Source organism: Balearica regulorum, chromosome 2 (genome assembly GCF_011004875.1).
Source record: "Balearica regulorum gibbericeps isolate bBalReg1 chromosome 2, bBalReg1.pri, whole genome shotgun sequence".
Taxonomy (NCBI): domain Eukaryota; kingdom Metazoa; phylum Chordata; class Aves; order Gruiformes; family Gruidae; genus Balearica; species Balearica regulorum.
In genome coordinates this window covers 81,070,898-81,092,114 of record NC_046185.1, presented here as the reverse complement: position 1 = coordinate 81,092,114, position 21,217 = coordinate 81,070,898, and positions in this window count along the sequence as shown.

Genomic DNA, 21,217 nt, shown 5'->3' with positions numbered 1-21,217 from the left:
TTAAAGAATAAAAGAGTTTCAACGATTATAAAGTAGAAGAACATGGAAATGAAATTTGACCTAGCAGAATATATGGAAGCATCACTTGAGAACAAAAGACATTTTAGTAGATCATATAAAAAAGTGAGACAGACTGCTATACAGAAGAAGCAGAGATCAAATACATACGGAGGTATTTGGATGTTTAGGTGGCACTGATTTTTGTGAACGATTGTTACTCACTCTTCTCCAGGTGAGTGGCAGTCAGTCAGAAGCATCCTGTAAGCCACATCTGGTCCAGAACCACTTTTGAACTACGCTGATATGTCAAAAGTAGATAATGCTGCAGGCTCCTAAAATGAATTTTGATTCATAACTAACAGAATACTTTTAATCACATTTTTGCTTAGGTTTTTGGTTGTAAATAAACATTTTAAAAATCAGATTCAGGTCACAGAGTGACAGGTTTATGCAGTAGGAAAGGCCATTGGGAGACCACCTATGCCCAACCTCCTTCTCAGAGCAGGCTCAATGTGCAATACAGACCAGGCTGCTTTGGACTTTGTCCAACCAGGTCTTGAAAACCTCCTTGAAGCTATTTGAGATATCTGTCATATGAACAGTAGTAAAAGTGCTGTGAAAACTCTTTGGACATTTCCTTCTGGATTGATTCAGAAAAAGATTACCTTGGAGCTACTTCAGCAAGAAAGTTCCTTAGGAATTTTCTGGGGGATATCATTGTAGCAGAACTGCAGTGACACTTTCCCAGTCTAGGAAATGTGAATAGGTTACCTGCTCCTACTGTCTGTATTTGTTTATGAACCAGTGTTGCACATGCTGGTGAGGCAGGAGAAACATTTTGTTAATCACCTATCATTTTTCTTTGATCTCTAGAGTCTTTAGTGGGGCTCCTTTATGGAATTACAGAAATACCCATAGCTTCTATTTTAGCAAAACATGCTTCCTGCACTGACATCAACCCATGGTCTGCTGGTAAGTATTTTGTTAAGTTGTTTTGTTGATGCAACCATAGGCTACAGTTTTAGGGAAGCAGTTCTTCCTTAAGGAAATTAACAAAATTAAAATTGTCTGCTTGATCTTCATTCATAAATAGCAGACAGATGCTTGTTTTGGCACTACTTGGGTTTGATGCTCTTAAGAAGTGCTATGTTACATTGTCAAAATTCAGGAAATGATTAAAATAAAAGGAATTCGTAATACATAATCATTCTACAGATAGAGTTACTTTCTAAGACTTACGTTATTTCTTCTTAAGATACATTCCCCTTTGCTAACATATGTCAGAATTAGGATCTATAAAAAATTAAAATTGTTAAGAAAACTTCTCTGTGACATGTATGGCATCACCTATAAAAGCACAGTAGAGTACAATTATTTAAGTGATTTTTCATCCCTGTGGGACATGAGATTCTTCTTCATGAAGAATAAAAGTTTGACCTAGGCTAAGGCAGTTCATAATATCACTAAATTGTAACTCATAACATGACATGAACAAGTTCCAATTATCTTTTTTTCATCTTTCCAAAAATAAGATGAATACTATTTTTAGCAAAGGGAAGAAAGTAATTACTTATATAAAAGAGAACTAGTACAAGACAAGGGTTGAATTGTTTCAAGGATTTCACTGTTTCATATGAAAATTCTTGAGGTGTTTAATTAATTGCAAAGCCATTTCCTCACATGTCAAAATGTATAGTTTATGTCTTGTATGAATCTTAAATCTACTTCCTCTACATTAAATTCACTGAGAGCATGAAACTATAGCCTAATGCTTGTGCTTACAGGAAAGAAGCAAGTAATGTGTGCATGACAAGCAAGAACTAGAACTGAGGAAAACCTGATAATTTTCAACCTATGGACTCATTCTTCCTATTTTCTATTTTTTTAAACCTGGTAAATTCTGATTTTAGTTTTGAACTGGGGGAAAGCACAATTATAAAATGTAGTTGCTAAGTCAGAGGTCTAAATGTAGAAACATAAATATCAATTTAGATATGTACTTTTAAATTTTCTTGATCTAGTTTATGTTAGAGAAGGTTACACTTGTGAAGAGAGAAATCTTGTGATCAAGTTCTGCAGTTCCTGTGCTTTAGCTGCTGAGATGGACATTCAACAAACTGCATCAAGAAAAACTGCACTGATACTTTATGCTTGTAACAGTGAAATGGTAATTCTATTTTCAGCTCAAGTGGAGCCTTATAACTGGATAGTCTATTCAAGAGCTTCTCAATCTTTTTTCCTCCTACATCTCAGTACATGTAATCACACTTTCCACAGCTTTCCATGACCCTACAGTCAACTCTTTGCAGCAACTCATCCTCAGATTCAGAAGCGGTCCAAGATATTTTCTGTATGTTTTCCAGCGACACAAAAGTAACACCCATGACCCCAACAAAAACACTGTTCTCTGCTCTGGTCATAGGACTAAGTAACTCATAAATTGAGATCTTCTGATCTACACAAAAATTGGCAGACTAGATGAGTTAGAGGAAATGCTGAAATACTTCAAGACTTTATCTCTTAAAAAAGCAGAGGGAGAAGTGTGAAGTTCAAGCAGATGGAGATTGTCAAAAGCCTTTATTAATGTTTGATTTTATGTATCACACTATATGAGGCACTGATACACTCAATCTTTTTACTGCTCCAGATATACATTAGATTGTATCTGTGTTGTCTGGAATGGCTGATAAACATAAAACACCTTTTGTAATTGCAAGAAAAGAAGTAGTAAGAGTTATTACACAGGAAGAAGATTTATAATGCTGCCACAGGGCACATTACAAACAAACAGGAAAACAAATGAACATTAAAGGCCAGAAGATGATGACTTTATTGTTCTTCAAGGTCTGCCCTCACCATATGTTCTATCTAACAATCTATGATTGTTTTTACCTTTCCCAATTTTTTATTGTCCCTTTGTGTTACACACATAAAATGTTAGGAAAATTAACCACTGGCACATTCTGATAAGATGGTTTCCAAACATAAAATGAAAAACCTTTCAACATTTTTCCCTTTGAAAATAATACTGGCTTCATTTTGTGTCTAGATTGAAAAACCTTATTTGTTTTCTAGGAGCTGCCAAATGGTGTCCAAAATGATACCTGACTGTATCTCGCAGAACAAAAATATCTGTTCTAATGTAATCAGAAGCAAGTCCTGCCACCACATCAAAAATCAGGTGGACAAGAGGGAAAAGAGGTCCTACAGCAGAGGTGATAGCAGCTCACGTGCAGGCTGCACACTCCCCATCGTCTGATGACATCCAGAGCATGTATGGCCCATGCTCCCAGCCCAGCCCCTCTGCTGCCCACTCCTACCTCATTTACCTTCTTCCAATTACAGCCAGAGCACCCACACAACGTGGGTAGTCCAGGTCTCTGAGATGTGGGGGACACTGACCTATTGTTTAGCATGCTGGACACTCCCCAGTCATTTTGGGGTGCTCTGTCCCCCCCTTTGAGCCCTGTTCATTGCTTCCTAATTTTCTTCCTGGCTACTGTTACTGTCTGCCTGTATATGAGACTGGGAAGCCCTGGCTCCAAAAGTGGAGACGATGATGTACTTTCCAGAACCTTTGAGGGGGGAGAGGGTTCAGAAACTTTTAACCTGCTTAACTGAGGTGGAGTTTTGGAATGACCTACCTCCTTCCCCTTTCATACACAAGTGCAGGGTGAAGGATTTCCAGGTCCCTCTCTTGCCATTGAAATAACAGGAGAATACCATCCCCCACATCAGTGAACATATTTCCCCACATCTTGCTTCCTGGAGTGTTAGATGTAGGTGTACGTGTGTGCGTGCTTGTGTGGGCATGGGCATGTGCTGGGACAAAACAATTTTGGCCCCCATGGTTTTAAGAGACCTTCATAACCAACAGAACAGAAGAGGTTTCTAAAACGCTGTGGTGGTTTGACCCTGGCTGAGGGCCAGGTGCCCACCAGAGCCACTCTATCACTCCCCTCCTTCTCTAGACAGGGGAGAAAAAGTACAACGAACAGCTTGTGGGTCGAGATAAGGACAGGGAGAGATCACTTGCTAATTATCGTCATGACTGAACTTAGAGAGGGAATTCATCTTATTTATTCCCAAGCAAAACAGAGGAGAGGAATGAGAAATAAAATCAACTCTTAAAACACCTCCCCCCACCCCTCCCATCTTCCTGGGCTCAACTTCACTCCCGGCTTCAACCTCCGCCCCCCTCAGCGGCACAGGGGGACGGGGAATGGGGGTTACGGTCAGTTCATCACATGGTGTTTCTGCCGCTTCTTCATCCTCAGGGGAAGGACTCCTCTCATCGTTCCCCTGCTCCAGCATGGGGTCCCTCTCACGGGAGACAGTCCTTCATGACCTTCTCCAACATGAGTCTCTCCCACGGGCTACAGTCCTTCACGAACTGCTCCAGCGTGGGTCTCTCCCATGGGGTGCAGACCTTCAGGAGCAAACTGCTCCAGCGTGGGTCCCCCACGGGGTCACAAGTCCTGCCAGCAAACCTGCTCTGGCGTGGGCTCCTCTCTCCGCAGGGCCACAGGTCCTGCCAGGAGCTTGCTCCAGCATGGGCTTCCCATGGGCCTCCTTCAGGTGCCTCCACCTGCTCCAGCGTGGGGTCCTCCACGGGCTGCAGGTGGAATCACTACAGCCCCTCATCCTTCCTCCACAGGCTGCAGGGGGACAGCCTGTTTCCCCATGGTGTTCACCACAGGCTGCAGGGGGATCTTGCTCTGGCACCTGGAGCACCTCCTGCCCCTCCTTCTGCACTGACCTGGGTGTCTGCAGAGTTTCTGACATCTTCTCACTCCTCTCTCTGGCTGCAAAAGCTCCCTCTAACTGTTTTTCTCTTTCTTAAATATGTTATCACAGAGGCACTGATTGGCTTGACCTTGGCCAGTGGCGGGTCCGTCTTGGAGCTGGCTGGCATTGGCTCTATCAGACACAGGGGAAGCTTCTAGCAGCTTCTCACAGAAGCCACCCTTGTAGCTCCCCCCGCTACCAAAACCTTGCCATGCAAACCCAACAGAAATGCACACACACCTGCTAAGCTGATGGACAATTTCCACCCTTCCTTGGCTCACCCTTTTCCTCTGCCTTGTGACAGCGATACATTCTGACAGAACAGAGAGAAGAGTAGCAGACAACGTAGCTGCTAGCACTGCCTCTGCTGTCCCTCCCAAAACCAGAGTGGTGACTAGCTAGTGACCAGATTCCCCTGCATATTCTTTGTGTGTATGAGCAAGAAATACTTGAAATTAATCCTAGCCCATTTTACTCTCAGTCAATGCCTGTGGTAGCATTACATTTTATGAAGTTAAGCTGTGTGAATTTGAAATACGTATTCAACCTTGAGTAATATAAAGGTTCCTTATGTTCTTCTCAGCATGGCAATAGCTTCATCAAGTAGGGGCTGGAGTTTGATAGAGAGTTGTTTTGTGCAATGGTATGTTCTCCTGAAATGGCAAGGAATTTCTCTGCGCAAGAGCAACTGCACCTCTGAATCAGGCACATCAGAGGTGAATCCAATAGAAAAAGAAGGCTATAAAAGGTCTTGAGACTAGAGATACAGTAAACAAAAAAGTTGGCTACAAGCAGGTGCAGTAGTGCTATGGGAGTTTCACTGTGGATGTCAGGACAAGGAAGTTTGACGAATTCTCTCTTCTGACAGAAGAAGAATGGGAGGTCATATGGACCCTCAAAGACTTTCTTCTCAGATAAAATGTGGCAATATTTCACAGCCTGAGGCATGTAATGCAGACATTCCTTCATTGCTCACTCTTTGCGTGTATGACAGAACAAACTTAAGATCTTTTTTTTTTCCTTGCATATTATTTGTTTAGAACAGTTTTGGGTTTTTTGTGCAGGGAATGGTCATCTTTTATCCAAAATTAATAACAAAGATTATTAATTACAAAGGATCAAGATACTGTGCCTTGCTAGATGTCATTTACTATGTAAACACTGAGGCTATTTAATGCTTTCAGCATAAGGGGACCCACCCTTGTCCAGCGATACTGAATTCTGCAATTCTCTTAATTATAATAATTCTTAAAGGCCGTAGTGACAGCTTTTAATGAACAGCTGATCTGCTGTAGATGCATCAGTTGCCAGACTGAGTCAACTTTCAAGCCACAATGAGCTGATGAGTCCCGCTTACGCGCATGTGTAGGTAATCAAAACAAAACCAGTCAGAAACGCGTATAAATGGAAATGCCAGCATTGTTCGTATCTGTAAATTCCCGCTCATGTAGTGACTCAGTTGGTAACCTGTAAGGTGTTTCTAGGTCTTGTCAAATGCTAGCTAGTATAATTGACTAGTATTAGCACTGTTTGCAAAACAGAGTTAATAAACTAGCAGTAGGGTTATAAAACAGACTTTATAAAAACAGGTGAGAGACAAAAAAGGCATTAATGGTCTCCTAGACAAGGTTATTGTATTAATCTTAAAATATTTAATTGATAAACTCCAACAATTCAAATGACTCTACGTGCTGTGTAAATGAGATGTACAGCTAATTTAGGAAAAGCTAACTAACTCTGTATTTTATTAGCTATATATCTCCCTCTATTAAATTTGTATCTATATCTCATCTACTTCCATGTAGGCATCACCTATTCTGAAAGAATGTCACGTTACACATGACTTGTAAGCCAGAGTCATATTTTCACACAATCTTATAGTGCAGTGAAGAGGAAAGCTAAGAAGTGATCAATTTAACTAATGGATTCTTCAGTTATTTCAACCAAAAGAAGAATTCAGGAAGTTAAGACTAAATCAGATTGCTAAAGCTGGACACAAAATAACATAGGCAAGCATGTGGAAACAAAAGACGAAGGCATAAACGCCATGAAGCCAACAAGACATATCACAGTAACAAATGCCCAGCATGACAGCAAGAGAGTAGAAAAAAAAAAAAATCCTGGCTCATTACCCAACAGAGAACATTAACAACTAAGAAAACCCATGTATTTCGTGCCTTTTTTGAATCTTGCCTCCCCAAAATCCTCCCATCTGTCAGCACTGGCTTCCACAGTTGATTGCTTCACACCAGAGGGATAAGATCTCAGCCTAGAGCAAAAAGAAAACAGGTATGAATACATTTAGGTAAGATAACTGTCTGGAGATCAGCTGGCCCCGATAGATTTAATTCTAAAACATTTATGGAACTGGCTGAAATAAACACATTCACCAGCAGTTACTTTGGAAAATTCGTAGGGACAAGGAGGAGCCTCAATGCAGGCTAACCCTAAGAATGGTAAAAGGAAGCAAGCTGGAGGATTTCATGGCGATTTTACAAACTTCTCAGCTTCATCGTGGACCCTGAGTAACCTTGACACAAGTAACTAAACCATTTGTAAGTAGAGAAGAGACTGAAAAATTACAGGATTAACAGCAGTTAATGTGGATTTGTAAAAAATTAATGTGTCAAATCAGTATCATTTTATTCTGCAGTGGGGTAATGAGCCTCATGGATAGAATGGAAACACACAAACATAGAAACATGTTTCTTATCACGATAATAATGAAACTTCCAACAATGTCCTGCATGATACTCTGATAAGCAGCTTAGGGAGACATGACCTAGACAAAATTTATTACAGGATGATCTGGATAAAATTTCCTACAATGTGGGTGTAAGTCTTGCTGGAAAAATTAATCAGAAGGGTACCTATCAATTAATTACCACCTACAGTAGAACAGGTCTGCTCAGAATCTGTTTTTACTGAAATCTTGACATTAATGAATTTGATACAGAAGTAAAAAGCAAGCTTCTTAAATGCACAAATGATGGAAAACCAGGTGAGGCTGCAAGTATGTTGAAACATAACATTAGAATTCAAAATGACTTTGACAAATTGCAGAAATGATCCGACAAAACAAGAAATTCAGCAGTGAGAAATGCAGTGTGCAGTTGTGCAAGTAAAAAGTGAAAAGGAACCTGTTAGAAATCAGTCCTATGGGAAGAGATAAACAATGTGAACATAAAAAGGTTACTCTCAGAGGATCATTTTTGAAAGACAGTACACTTCTAACGCATCGATGTGTCCACATTGTGCAGCTGTTATCTAGTCCTGTTCACCATATACCATGAAAGCAGGAGAAAATTTAGTATCAACTATCTACACTGAATATTTTAGGCAAGGTAAGATCTAATTTGGGGTATTTAATAGCTTTAGATATACTTGGGAAAAGAATGAGATCTACTCTATGGAAAAATAATGCCAAAAACCCAATAGTTATCTGGACAGTAATGCTTCTTTATTAGGATTTTGAACCTGAGCAAGACATACATACCCTTTAAAATATTGCCTCCAGAAGCAATTGTTTCTTCCCTGGGTTTTTCAATGTGGAGCTGCAGTAGACCTGGTGGATATCTTGACCTCTATATTGGCTGGCTGTGTTGGCACGTGGGGATGGACTTCAGAGGGAAATTACTTTAATCTATGGACTCTTAGGAATCTGAGATGAACAAAATCATCAGCAATTTCTAGGCAGATACATTCTTTTTTTGTGTTGTGTTATGTAAGATGCAATACTGGTCCTTTCCACAGGAGTTTTTAAGGTTTGTAGGCTGTAAAACTCTATGTCATTTAATTCAGAAACCCTTATTATTTATCCATGTATTTTCCTATATCTAGGAAAATTTCTGCTTTTCTGATGTAATTCTTGGAAAGGACAAAATGGCTTTAAATCTGACCTTCCTACTCTTTGACTCCTTTGAGCTCTAGATCAAAGAAGTCCCTCAAATCCATAGTGCATTCAAAATTCTGATTGCCTCAAGGTGAGGGAACAGGTCTGGCTTGTGTCACACGGGGACAGAACAGGGAAAGGTAAGCTGCCTCTGGGAAGGGGTTGGAATCTATAGAATATCTTGCCAGGCTTTCTACAGGAGGTAAAAATGTTTTAATCAATCAAAATTGAGACAAAATTGTTCAGTTGCTTTTTTTTTTTTTTTCCTTCACATAACAGTTTGTGTTCATCAAGTATCCTCTTTCTGTAAGAGTAAATAATTATTGAAAACTGAGCTTTTCAATAATTTCAGATTAGCAGCTGAAGAACATCATGTGAAATGAAGTCTCATGTGCAACTTCTTCTCACATAAGGCACTAAAGCAGTGAAATTGCCAAGAAACAGCTCAAGAAGATACTCTGGGAAATGTAGAGTGTTGCAGCTAAAATACTCTGGCTTTCCTTTTTTTTTTTTTTTTTTTTTCTGAATACTAGGAGTTCTGTGCAGAATACAAAGTCTCTTGGTTGCTGTTGTAGAAAAGCTGTCAAAGCAGCACTAAAAGATCTGAAGATTACTGGGTATTTTAAAAGCCCACAGGACTGGAGTAATTCTTGAGTCTTCATGTTAAATTATGATATAATCCAAATGGCTGGTTATTTGTTGTTACCAGAGGTGTTTTTCTTTTAATATGAGTGTATTTATTCTACCAGAAAAATATCATGTAAAAATCAAAGTAAACTTCTGTAGCTGTTGCTCTCTTCAGAGTCTACAAAAAGTACATTGTATTGCTTAGAAGAACATTGGGTGATGTTATCATCAGAATCTTGTTAATAAATTACTCTAACAAAGAGGACTGACTATATTTTTTGGTTGTAGAACAGTTTTCTTAAGCACATGAGCTCAAGTTGCTCAAACATGGCAGAATATTAATAAGTACTGTAAGGATATGTGGAAGGTAAAAGCTGTGTGAAATGTAAAGGATATGTAGATATCTGTAATGTAAGGATATTTCTTGAGAATATTGTTGAATAACTAAAAGAAGAGACAGAAAAAGTAATAAACCTCACCTAGTTACACAGACCCTAAGGAATAAGAGATAGCAGAGACAATATCAAAGACCAGATCTCTCAGGTCACAGACTGAGGGAACACAACTGAATGAAACACTCAAGGCCTTGGAGAGGTTTCACCAGCTTTTTGTAACTGGTAAGAAGGGGTGCAGAGGGGGTACAAGAGTATCATGGGTTCCACAGGAAAAATAAAACTTATTCTCAGACTCTTTAAGGTGCATATGAGAATAAGTTTCACTTATTACAGGACATTTAGGGGAAAGAACCAAAGGCAGGGAAAGAGTCACTACCCTTGTCCAGCTGAGCTCCACACCTGATCACTGCAGTGTATCCTATCTTCTTGAGCTCTGTTCCTCACTCTTTTCTGTGTGACCTTGCTCTCTGTGTGGAGGCATGTGGAGCTGACTCACTAGCACATTTCAAGCTGGACTAGCTGGCAAGTTGGAAGACACCAGAATCTGGAAAGACACAAAGTCAGACCTGGAAATGGGTTAAATGGGGCCATGGGTTTGGACATGGATCCTGGGCAGACCTGTCTGATCTAGGACCCATGAATTTAGGAGTGACTGAATGAAGAATGAAGGTTTACGCATGTCCATTAGTAAACTGATTATCTATCTGGAGAGAGGGAATGGGACTGCACCATGTTGTTAATTTCTGTGTGATGCGGGTGCACACTTTGTCCATCTGTGTGGCCTGCTGTGTGCGTATTATGCCTATGTGTCTATTGGGAATGCATGCTAAGCCTTGCTTACAAGTGATTCTACTAAGAGGAACACCAGAAACAGACTGGGTAGGAGAAATCTCCTGGGCTTTAAGCTCCACTGGATTTGGCAACCCCTCATACATACCCCAAAATTCCTCAAGGAATAGCTATGTTATAACTTCTGTTCAAGAACGAGGAGGAGGAGGGGGAAGAGGCAGCAGTTTTGAATCGCCAGATGTATAATCTTCTTGTATTCTCACCTTTTAATTATACACTATCTTTCCATTAAGACACTGAAGATTAGGTACAGACAATGGACTACATGCTTCAGGGGAAACAGAGAGCTAAGTCTAAATGTATTGCTAACCAAGTAGTCATAGTTTCCTACATCTGCTTAAGAAAAATAGGAACATGATGATGGGCAGAGAAGGAAAACAGGGTCCCTGAGAATAAGCATGAAAGAATCTATAGTCTCTTAGGATAAAGGAATATGGCTTAGAGTCATAGGGTACTGGAAATTAAATTTGACCTGAAAGTAGCAAGAGGTCTGTAGAGAGCTCAGTAGCACAAAGGAAAGAAATTTGAAGGATGACAGAGCTGGCTGTGGTAGGCAATAACAGTGAAAAGAAATCAGGTGATGGTAGATCTACAGAGACAGGAAATCAAGAGCAAACGAGGCACCTGTGATACAGTAAGTGAAAGAGCTTTTCCCCATTGCTCTGGAAGGCTAATGAAGCTCCACTATCTGTGCTGGTCTGAAAGAGTAGTCAGGACTGTTACCGTAATGGTCAGGAGTACATCATTTTGGCCATTCTCCACAACAAAATATAGCAATTTGCAGTATCTGGGTTGCAACCTCACTTCTTCCAGTAACATCATGTTTCTTTGCCAATTACTCCTAAGAGGGAAAGCTGAGACCACCTGACAAACCAGTGGAAGACGAGAACCCTACCAGCGTAACAGCCATAGTCAGTGCAGTCTTCTGCATATAAAACTTAAATGAAAGATAAAATGTACATATTGTTCAGATTAATGCTCACGTTTTTAACACTTATAAACACACATTGCATTCCCTAAAGAGGTATTCTTTCATTTGAGCTCTGTGTAAGAAAGCAAAGACTGTAGCTTTTAAAAAGGGGTTTTTTTAGCCACTATGGACTACTAAAATGACATAGCAGCAAGATAAGATCCCTCTCATTTTGGTCTTGTGGCTTAATAGTTTATTTTTACAAGAAACAGAGAGCCAGCTCTACAAAGTGAAAATCCATTCTAAACTTAAAATTCATATTAAGGGTATGAAGATCAGAGTCTACATTGTGTCAAAAAATTGCTTGATGCAGTATTAGGTTAAATGGGCACCAACCTTGTCAGTCACTCATTGGAATAAACAACAGGAAAAAAAGAATCCAAAGATGGCTAGTTGCTCACCAATGTTTTTCTACACAGTATGTTCAAATTTCCAAAAGCACATTACTATTCTCTGCTGCTCTATAACAGCTGAAAAATCTCCCAGGCATCACAAAATAACATAAACATAACCAAAGGTCACCGAATCTAATACGATTTTCTAAATTGATATCTTAGAGTAAAAAAAGGAAAAGATTTGCCATCTGAACTCTGTATGTGATGACAGTAACTTATTTTAGGGACACAGTTGACATGGGAAATGTCAAAGATTTTTTGTAACTCAGTTAAAAGGTTTTACCACTTTAAAAATAATCTTGCTGTTGAGTTTATCAGAGCTGTCACAGCATACTTTTAACATCTCTCCAAAAGGACTGATGCTCGACTAACTATGATACTTTTGAACACCTACAGTTGTTCTCATAGTGTATGGTCACAGTAGAAGTTGTGGAATTCCAAAATCCAGCCAAAATCACTGGCTAAATAATTTAAATAATTTTAATTAATTAATTAATTTTCTAATTAATTTTAACTTTTTTTATAATTCCTTGATTTAAAAAACAAATATTTACATTAGGATTTAGAAACATCTTATTTCCTTCTTACTACTTTGTACTACTTTACAGCTTATTACTTCCTTTTATATTTTATTTCTTGCATGACAGGTAAAAGAATACTAAACTCAGTTATCTTTTCCTTTTTAATTTAAGCATGTGGTGCTGATAAAACATACCTTTCTGTTTTGCACTAAGTTAAAAATAACACAAAGGAGATCAGGTGTGCAGTAATACAGAGATTTAAATAACGGGATTAGACAAAAATAAGCAGTTACTTTTTCTGCTGAAAAAGCATGGAGTAAGAAACTCAAGTCTTCCTTCAACAGCTATTAGCCTGGAACTGAAAGAGCAGGAGCAGAACAGGAAGTGAGAGAAAACACATCCTGCCACATGTGCTCCATGTATTTTCTTGACACATTTAAAAGCTGTGCTGAAAACTATCACAAAGAACATAAAAGGATAGTGACAGCCTTCGACAAAGGTACCAAGCTGGACAATTTATAATCGTTTAAAGGTGGTTTCACTCTTTTTTTTTTATTATTTCCATTTTTACGACATCATTGTGAAAATCTAATTTCTCAGGTAGAAAACCGTGATGCTGGAAACTTTCATAAGAAAAATTCAGCATTGTAGCTATCCATTGCATGCTCATCCATTCTACTCTCAGGTGAATGGCCATTTAAACTGCAGCAATTGATGCTCCTTCATTGCTGTAAATTATTCTTTCTAAACAGGTTAGTGCATAGAAGTAAGACTACTACTGAAAACTCTATGGGATGATGACAAACACATCTCTCTCCAATACAAATCATGTCAAGGACTAGAGATACCAAATTATGCAGGACAGCCTGTAGGAAAAAAAAGTAAGACTGGTTAACTTGCATGAACCAGATGATGTGACTCAATCTGACATTTTTTGAGACAAATTAGTTCTGGGGCCTGACAGAGGGAATTATCAGGTCAAAACATGAGACAATCAGGCATCTGCTTCACAACTATGAAGTACAGAAGAGTTCAGCTGAGAAAAGAAAGGAAATGAAGAAGTTTTGGTTCTTGACCCACTTGGCTGAAATGCCCTTGTTCCAACAGGGAATATCTACGCTACTCACCAATGCAGTGTAAAGAGGGGGAAAATGGGGGTCAGTTTGCTGAGATCTGTTAAGGTTACAAGACTCTGCCCACATTACATCTATATAGCGCTAAAGTTCACAGTAGTTGCTGGGCCACGGTAGTACAGGACAAGCTGGAGGACCTTGGGTCTACGTTGCAAACAGAGCTCTCTAGACAAGACCTGTCTGTGACTTCAGCCTTGGTGCCACTTGTGGGAGAACCGCTTTGAATGCACCAGGAGCGTACTCGAGAAACTCCAGGTATGGATGCAAGGAATATTACAAAGTGTCCTCCTGTACACTAAATCATTAATGTACATGCCACATAAGAAGACTAAGAAAAACCTTTGAAGAGGACAATTCTTGCAAGGAGTCCTTGCTAACTGTTGTATACCCATGGAGCTTCAGTGGTTTGGGCGTTCAAAACAGTTGCTAGTATAATTATCAAATGAAACTAAGAAAAAGGATGTGAATACGTGTCAGGTTAGACGCTAGTCTCTTGAGCACTGGGAAAACAGATTAAAAGTCTCCAGGAACTTAAAGCCATGCTGGATGGAAAAAACAGAAGCATGTGACTTTTGGAGTGTGATATTAATGGATTTAATAGCCAAGGAAATTCAGTTTCATCTTTCCTGCTACTGACTAAATATAATAGAGAATAGATTAGAAAATGAGCCAGCAAGCCATAATTGCAAGATATGGCAAGTCGTTCACTTAACTTTCAGGGTAAGTAATATCTCAGTCTTTACCGACGTCTAACTGGATGCTGGATCTACTGGCTCCTCGAACTCTAACAGTCTTTCACATTGTGGAAAAATATGAAGTAAACCTCACACATAATTGGATTAAATAAAAGGATAATCAGTATAACAACATTTCACTAACCGTTATTCAAACAGCACAATTTTCTGAATCTGTGGCAAGATTTCTAATTGGCCTTTTCCGGGATGGTCTTTATTGTTGAACTGGACTTATATAATGCACAGGGTATACAAGTACAGTGGAAAGGGAAAAGAATCCGAAAGGTATGATACAGTTTTATAAGTGCTATACCTTAATCCTAAACACTTTTGCAGCTCTAAATGTATTAAGGGATGCATTCTGAGAATGGCTTGGCATTTCAGCTGACACTAATAGGGATAAATGTGTTTTGAACTATTAAAACTAGATTGTAATTTTCAACTGAGTTGACATCGTACTGCTCGTAAGACTGGGTTCACATGAAGATAGATTGAGATTACTTTCTTTCATGGGATTAGAGTTTAGAAAATGTTTCAGAACATTCAGCTCTTTGTATAGCCTGTACATGTATAGGATATGAACCTATAACAGCAAACTTTCTTTTACTGGATGCTGGAAAGAACAATTTTTACATTACACTAAATTTTGTTTCGACTTCTGGCCTTTCATCTTCTGAAAGACAATATACCAAAAAGTTTTTAAAAAACCCAAACAAAACCCCACATAAAACCCCCCAACCCTCTTTAATTCAGATGTGTTTAATTGATAGGAATAATAAGCCACATTCTCTCTCACCCCCTTAGTATTTTCTGTATGTTTGTCCTTGGAGTTGAATAAAATTCCAACTGGCTTATTAATCGGGAACACTTAGATAAAGTTTTATTATTAAAAAAAGCAGTCCCCTCACTGTACCTTGAATAAGAGTGCTGATTGTTTGTGACTGAGACAGACAAATGAATTCAACAAAATTTTTACCTTTTTATATAATTTTACATGAAAATCCAAAATGCTGAAAATGCCGTATTTCTTAGGAAACTAATGGCAGCTATTAGCTAAATAATAATTCTTAAAATTATTTTTTTAAAGTTGAGCAGGTCCGAAAAAGATTTTAACCCAGCTGTTTCAGAGAGAATTTGTTCATAACTGCCTATCTGATTATGTATGGATGAAGCTGGAAAGAAGAAATTCCCAGTCAGGTCCTAGGGAACTGAGACTTGTCTTCAGTACCTACAATCCAACTCTCCCAATGCAAATATAGCTTCATTTACAAAATCTGCAGGTACTGCAAATACAATTGTATCCTCCTATTGCCAGTCAAGCTTAGCACTTCAACAGTAATTTACTCATAACCAGACTGAGTCAAAGCCAGCTGTGTCTCAGAATAGAAAATACCTTATATTTCTTTAAGACACTACTGCTAAAAAATATTTCCATGAGATCAGGACACAAGCTTGTGCAAATATAACTGTGCAAACATTCTTTTGTTATTTTATTTTTGTTTTATAGAAAGCCATCCTCATCCCAGGATTTACATGTACTTTGCTGTTAGGTAAGCAATGTTGTATAAAATATTGTGTAACAATTTAGGAAAAATGGAAAATAAAAATAATATTACTATAATTCAATGTTGACTTATTAAAGATAATGCCGTAGTGAAATAAGAGAGAAGAAATTTGAATCAGTTATTTAAATTCATTCCCATTTTGGTTTCATTAAGATACCATACTGTGTGTCTCAAGAAACATGCTCTTTCCTATCTGAAATATAATTCAATGGATGTTGTCAATTTCTTTTAATAATTCCACTTTTAAGTAATTCTTAGAAAGTGATAAGACAGTAATCACAATAGCTTCTTCAAAATATTGCTCTAAACTTGAAAAACTAATTATGCTTAGCTGATTTTTCAGTTCATTAAAAAGGGTAAAAACCATGTTTGCCTGATTTTATTCCAGACTTGCTAAAAATTGCCTGAAACATTAATCTGCTTCATAAACCTAGTTTTACTTCAGTTACATTCTTAGTATGGACAGTTCCATTGACTTCAGTGTGACGAAGGACCCTGACTATGACAGAGGATCTCAGTAATCTTCATATGAAGCACACATTTAATTTTAGACATGATCTAAAAGTAAACAAGTCAAATCAGACAAGAAATGCCTTCCCTTCTGTCCAAAAACTCAGAAAACAAACTCCCAAACTCTGTTCCAAGAAGGATTAAACTAAGATTAAATATGGTTTATGCTGAGACAGAACACACAGACACAACTAGTGCTTGTCTCTAGGCATCCCATCATTTAGATGCCTTGTCTAACTGCTGACCAATGGACTTTTCCCTGTGTTCTTTCCCTGATAGCTTCATCCTTTACGTGAACACAAAACTTTCCACAAAGAAGAAGTTATATTTCTGGTTACCAGGATGGGAGAAGAATCACTGGCAACTAGCTATAGTAACATGCAACTCTTGAGCCTAAGCTTAAACAACTTGTTGTTGTTATTGTTCTTTATAATACAGTCATTTAGAAGACAAATTATCTGGAAATTCTATTACTGGATTTAAATCTATTCATGTTACTACATTTTTTACTTTCTAAAAATTTTACTTGTCATTATTTTGACCGAATAGAAACTTAGGGCCTCGATAACCTTTGTAAATGTTACAGCCAAATATAAATGGTAAAGATGTTTTTACACCTCCTGCGCTTGAAAATGTTTGCCTTGATATTATAATAATTTCCTTTTCTTTTTGAAGAAAGAAAGAAAGAAAGAAAGAAAGAAAGAAAGAAAGAAAGAAACAAGCAAGCAAACCCTCAAGGAAGTTAACCAAGGATTAGGGTAGATACACCACTCCCAGGCACAGACCAGGTAAGCCTAAGATAACAGACTGCCTATATCAGAGAAGGCTCGGACTGACAAAAAATGTGAACAGCCTCCAGCTATCTATGCTTTTGGCTTGTCAGAACAAGAGGCTTAGTCACTGAGAAAGAAGTAGGCAGGCAGTACCTGCTATAGAGGGGGAAATCCCTGCCAGAAGTTGGTCCCACTCCTTTTTACCTTCTTACTCCTCACTGCTCTCCCTTACACTTCCTCCACGACAGCAGCAACAGGAGCAAAAAGCAATTTCTGGAGATCTGGTTTAGTTCCCTCGTCCCACTCCTTCTCCATGTCCATAAGCAAGGCTCAGTCCTGGCCCTTTCTCTGACCTCCCCTGGAGTCAGGGAACGCTGGAAAGGTGATGCAGGGAGAATCAGGGGAGATAAGCAGTAGGAGAAGGAGTGCCTCTGTGAATCCTGCGATGTCTTAAGATGAATGCCCTGTCATGCAAGACAGCAATGGGAAAGGGGGAAATCTTGTGAGAAAAGCAGATGTCTTCAGATATGTCCTAGATTCCTGAACAACCCTTCTGCCTCCAGCCCTCACTTCCCCTACAGAGGGTCCTCATTGCTATATACCTCTATTACAACTATACTTCCAGGCCAACAGCTTCCAGGCTAGTACTTATACATCCGTATACGTACCTGGGGAACCGTTACGGTGTGGGGAGAACCACGTGTCTTAGGTGCATCCTTCACTAGCACACTCTGCTCATGCAACAATTAGGCCAGATGTGTACAATTCCCAAGGCCACAAAATGCCCCTATTACATGGCTGTATTTCAGCAGGAAGGAAAGGAGGACACAGCCTGTTTCTAGCCTTTCTGTCTCCTCTCCCTTTATTAACAGAGACCTTTCAGCTCTGAAGAAGAGAAGAGGTTGGGCTGCAGATGGTGGATCACATGATGCCATGGTGGATCTAGGATGCTATGACACCCAGTAATTTTATTATCAAGTACATTTTGAGGTTTAACAGTAAGATAACGACTCTAGGTATCTACTGGGTAATATACTGCTTTCAGTTCAGAATTATATGCCTATCTCTGGCTGGGAATCACAAACCCAACATCTTGCATTTAACAGACATTGTATTCTTCCAGATGCAGATGATGAGATGCTTTTTTCTTTTCTCTCTCTTTCTCTGTGAAAGGGTAGCTGCTGGTGGGTCTCTCCTTACTTTGCAATATTTTGGAAGTTAGAACATCTTTCAAGAAACGAGAGCTGAATTACATGTCTCATTAGGAGTTTCAGACTGGAAGATCACTCCGCTTCCCAGGAAAGAGCCCTAATCATCAAACAGTGGGCTAACGCTACTATGTAGGCAGGTTTTTATACCTCCAGCTGCTAATTTTTCCAGTTTCAGACAGCCAGAGTAGGCCTGATACTGCTGTTAGAAGTTTAGACAAAGACAGTTGTGGTGGGTTTACCCTGGCTGGATGCCAGGTGCCCACCAAAGCTGCTCTGTCGCTGCCCTCCTCAGCTGGGCAGGGGAGAGAAAATATAATGAAAGGCTCATGGGTCGAGATAAGGAAGGGATAGATCGTTCACCAATTACCATCATGGGCAAAAAAGACTCAAGTTAGAAAAAAATTAATGTAATTTATTACCGAGCAAAACAGAGTAGAGCAATGAGAAATAAAACCAAATTTTAAAACACCTTCCACCCATTCCTCCCTTCTTCCCAGGCTCAACTTCACTCCCGATTTCTCTCCCTCCTCCCCACTTGTGGCACAGGGGGACAGGGAATGGGGGTTGTGGTCAGTTCATCAGACGTTGTTTCTGCCACTCCTTCATCCTCAGGGGGAGGACTCCTCATGTTCTTCCCCTGCTCCAGCGTGGGGTCCCTCCCACAGGAGACAGTCCTCCATGATCTTCTCCAACGTGAGTCCTTCCCACGGGCTGCAGTTCTTCACAAACTGCTCCAGTGTGGGTCTCTCCCACGGGGTGCAGACCTTCAGGAGCAGACTGCTCCAGCGTGGGTCCCCCACGGGGTCACTAGTCCTGTCAGCAAACCTGCTCTGGCGTGGGCTCCTCTCTCCACAGATCCACAGGTCCTGCCAGGAGCCTGCTCCAGCCTGGGCTTCCCACGGGCCACAGCCTCCTTCAGGTGCCTCCACCTGCTCCAGCATGGGGTCCTCCGTGGGCTGTAGGGGAACAGCCTGCTTCACCATGGTCTTCACCACGGGCTGCTGCAGGGGAATCTCTGCTCTGGTGCCTGGAGCACCTCCTTCTTCGCTGATCTTGGTGTCTGCAGGGTTGTTCCTCTCACATCTTCTCACACCTCTCTCTGACTGCAAAAACTGCTGCTTCTTTTCTTTCTTTTTTCCCTTCTTAACGATGTTATCCCAGAGGTGCTACCACTGTCACTGATGGGCTCGGCCTTGGCCGGTGGCAGGTTCGTCCTGGAGCCAGCTGGCATTGGCTCTACCGGACCTGGGGAAAGCTTCTAGCAACTTCTTGTAGAAGCCACCTCTGTAGCCCTCCTTGCCATGCAAACCCAAAATAACAGGAGAGTCAACTTTTCTTCTTTCATGAGGGAAAGATTCAGATGGACAAATTCTTAATTACTATATATTTGTTTACACATTTACTGTTACAGTTTCTTGAATTGCTTAAGTAGGCTTCTCTAAATACTAATTTTCTCTCCTGTTCCTACAGTGCATCTTTGAGTAGATGAAAACAAGTGTGCTTATTGTGAGGCTAGAGACAGCTGATAACTGAGCTGGCCTCAAGGCAGCAGACACAAAAATCTGCATTTAATCCTTCTCCAGGGAAACAGCAAAGGTAAAATGAAGAAAAGTTATATAGGGAAATAAAATAAAAGAAGACACCACAGGCAGAAAATAAGCCTTTCTGGCGCTGGACCCAGCACAAGCAATGCAATTAAGGGAAGGCTCTCAATAAACGAAACAAGAGTAACTTCACCTAAACCCTCAGTGAGGCGAAGCTCCTACATCACCTCAGTGAGGTGAAACTCCCGCTTACAGGAGCGTTTGGGAAAGCTGCGAAAACGCCAAGCGAAAGGTGGCAGCAGCGAGTCGCTCTGCAACCCGACCGCGGCGGCGAGCCTTGAGTCGGGCTAAACCCGCCTGCAGATACATCTTTCAAACCCGCTGCTGTTAATAAAGCGCCTGCTATGATTTATTCAGCCAACTACGCGGCCGTTCGGTAGTGGAACGGACCGAGGTGTGACTGCCCGGGAGGGAGCCCACGCTCACCCGCGCCGTTTCCCGCGGGAGCGGCCAGCCGCCTCTCACGCCCGAAGGAGAGGCCGGTTTCGGCGGCGCGAAGCAGGTGCCGGGGGTCGTGGGTTCAGGCAGGCAAATAACCGGGTTGTAGGCGTTGCCCTGACGTCTCAGCCGAGTAAATGGCTTTCCTGATCGCTACGCTGATATTCAGATCGCTGAGAGCGTGAATTAGCAGTAATTGCCCCAGGCAATAAAAAGAAAAGAAAAAAATAAAATCGGTATTTTTCCTTAGATACCAAAACTCCGCGCAGCAAGTTAAAAGGACCAATGGAATGGCAACTTTCAGGTGAGTGCTGTAATTGCATTTTACACAAGTTTCTCAGTAAAGGGTTAAGCGTGTATAGGAGTAAACATGACTTCCATATTCCTTACCCTCTTTGCTCACAGGAAGACTTCTGAAAACATGGTAGACTTTCCACACAGGGTTCCCAAGGATGGGGAGAGAGAACCGAGGGAGAACCGAGCAGGGGAATAAGCTCTTGCTTCCCTGTTGCTTTTACCGTTTTGGCTAGCAGACCTCTAAGTTTCAGTCCCCCAACCCAAGGCGGCAGGACCCTGCTGAGGGGCTGCTTCCCCCCGACGCCCGCCACCCCGCATCGGCTCCTCTCCCCCGGCCCAGGGCGCGCCCCTACACTGGCGCCCTCGGCCCGCCGCCCTGCCTCCCTCTCCCCCGGTAAACCAGAGCCCCACCGGCCGCGGGGTGTGGGGGGGCGGGGGGAACGGGACACGGGGACGCGCCCCTCTGCGGCGAGGCCGCGGCTCCTCGCGGAGCGAGGCCGGGGGACCGGGCCCGG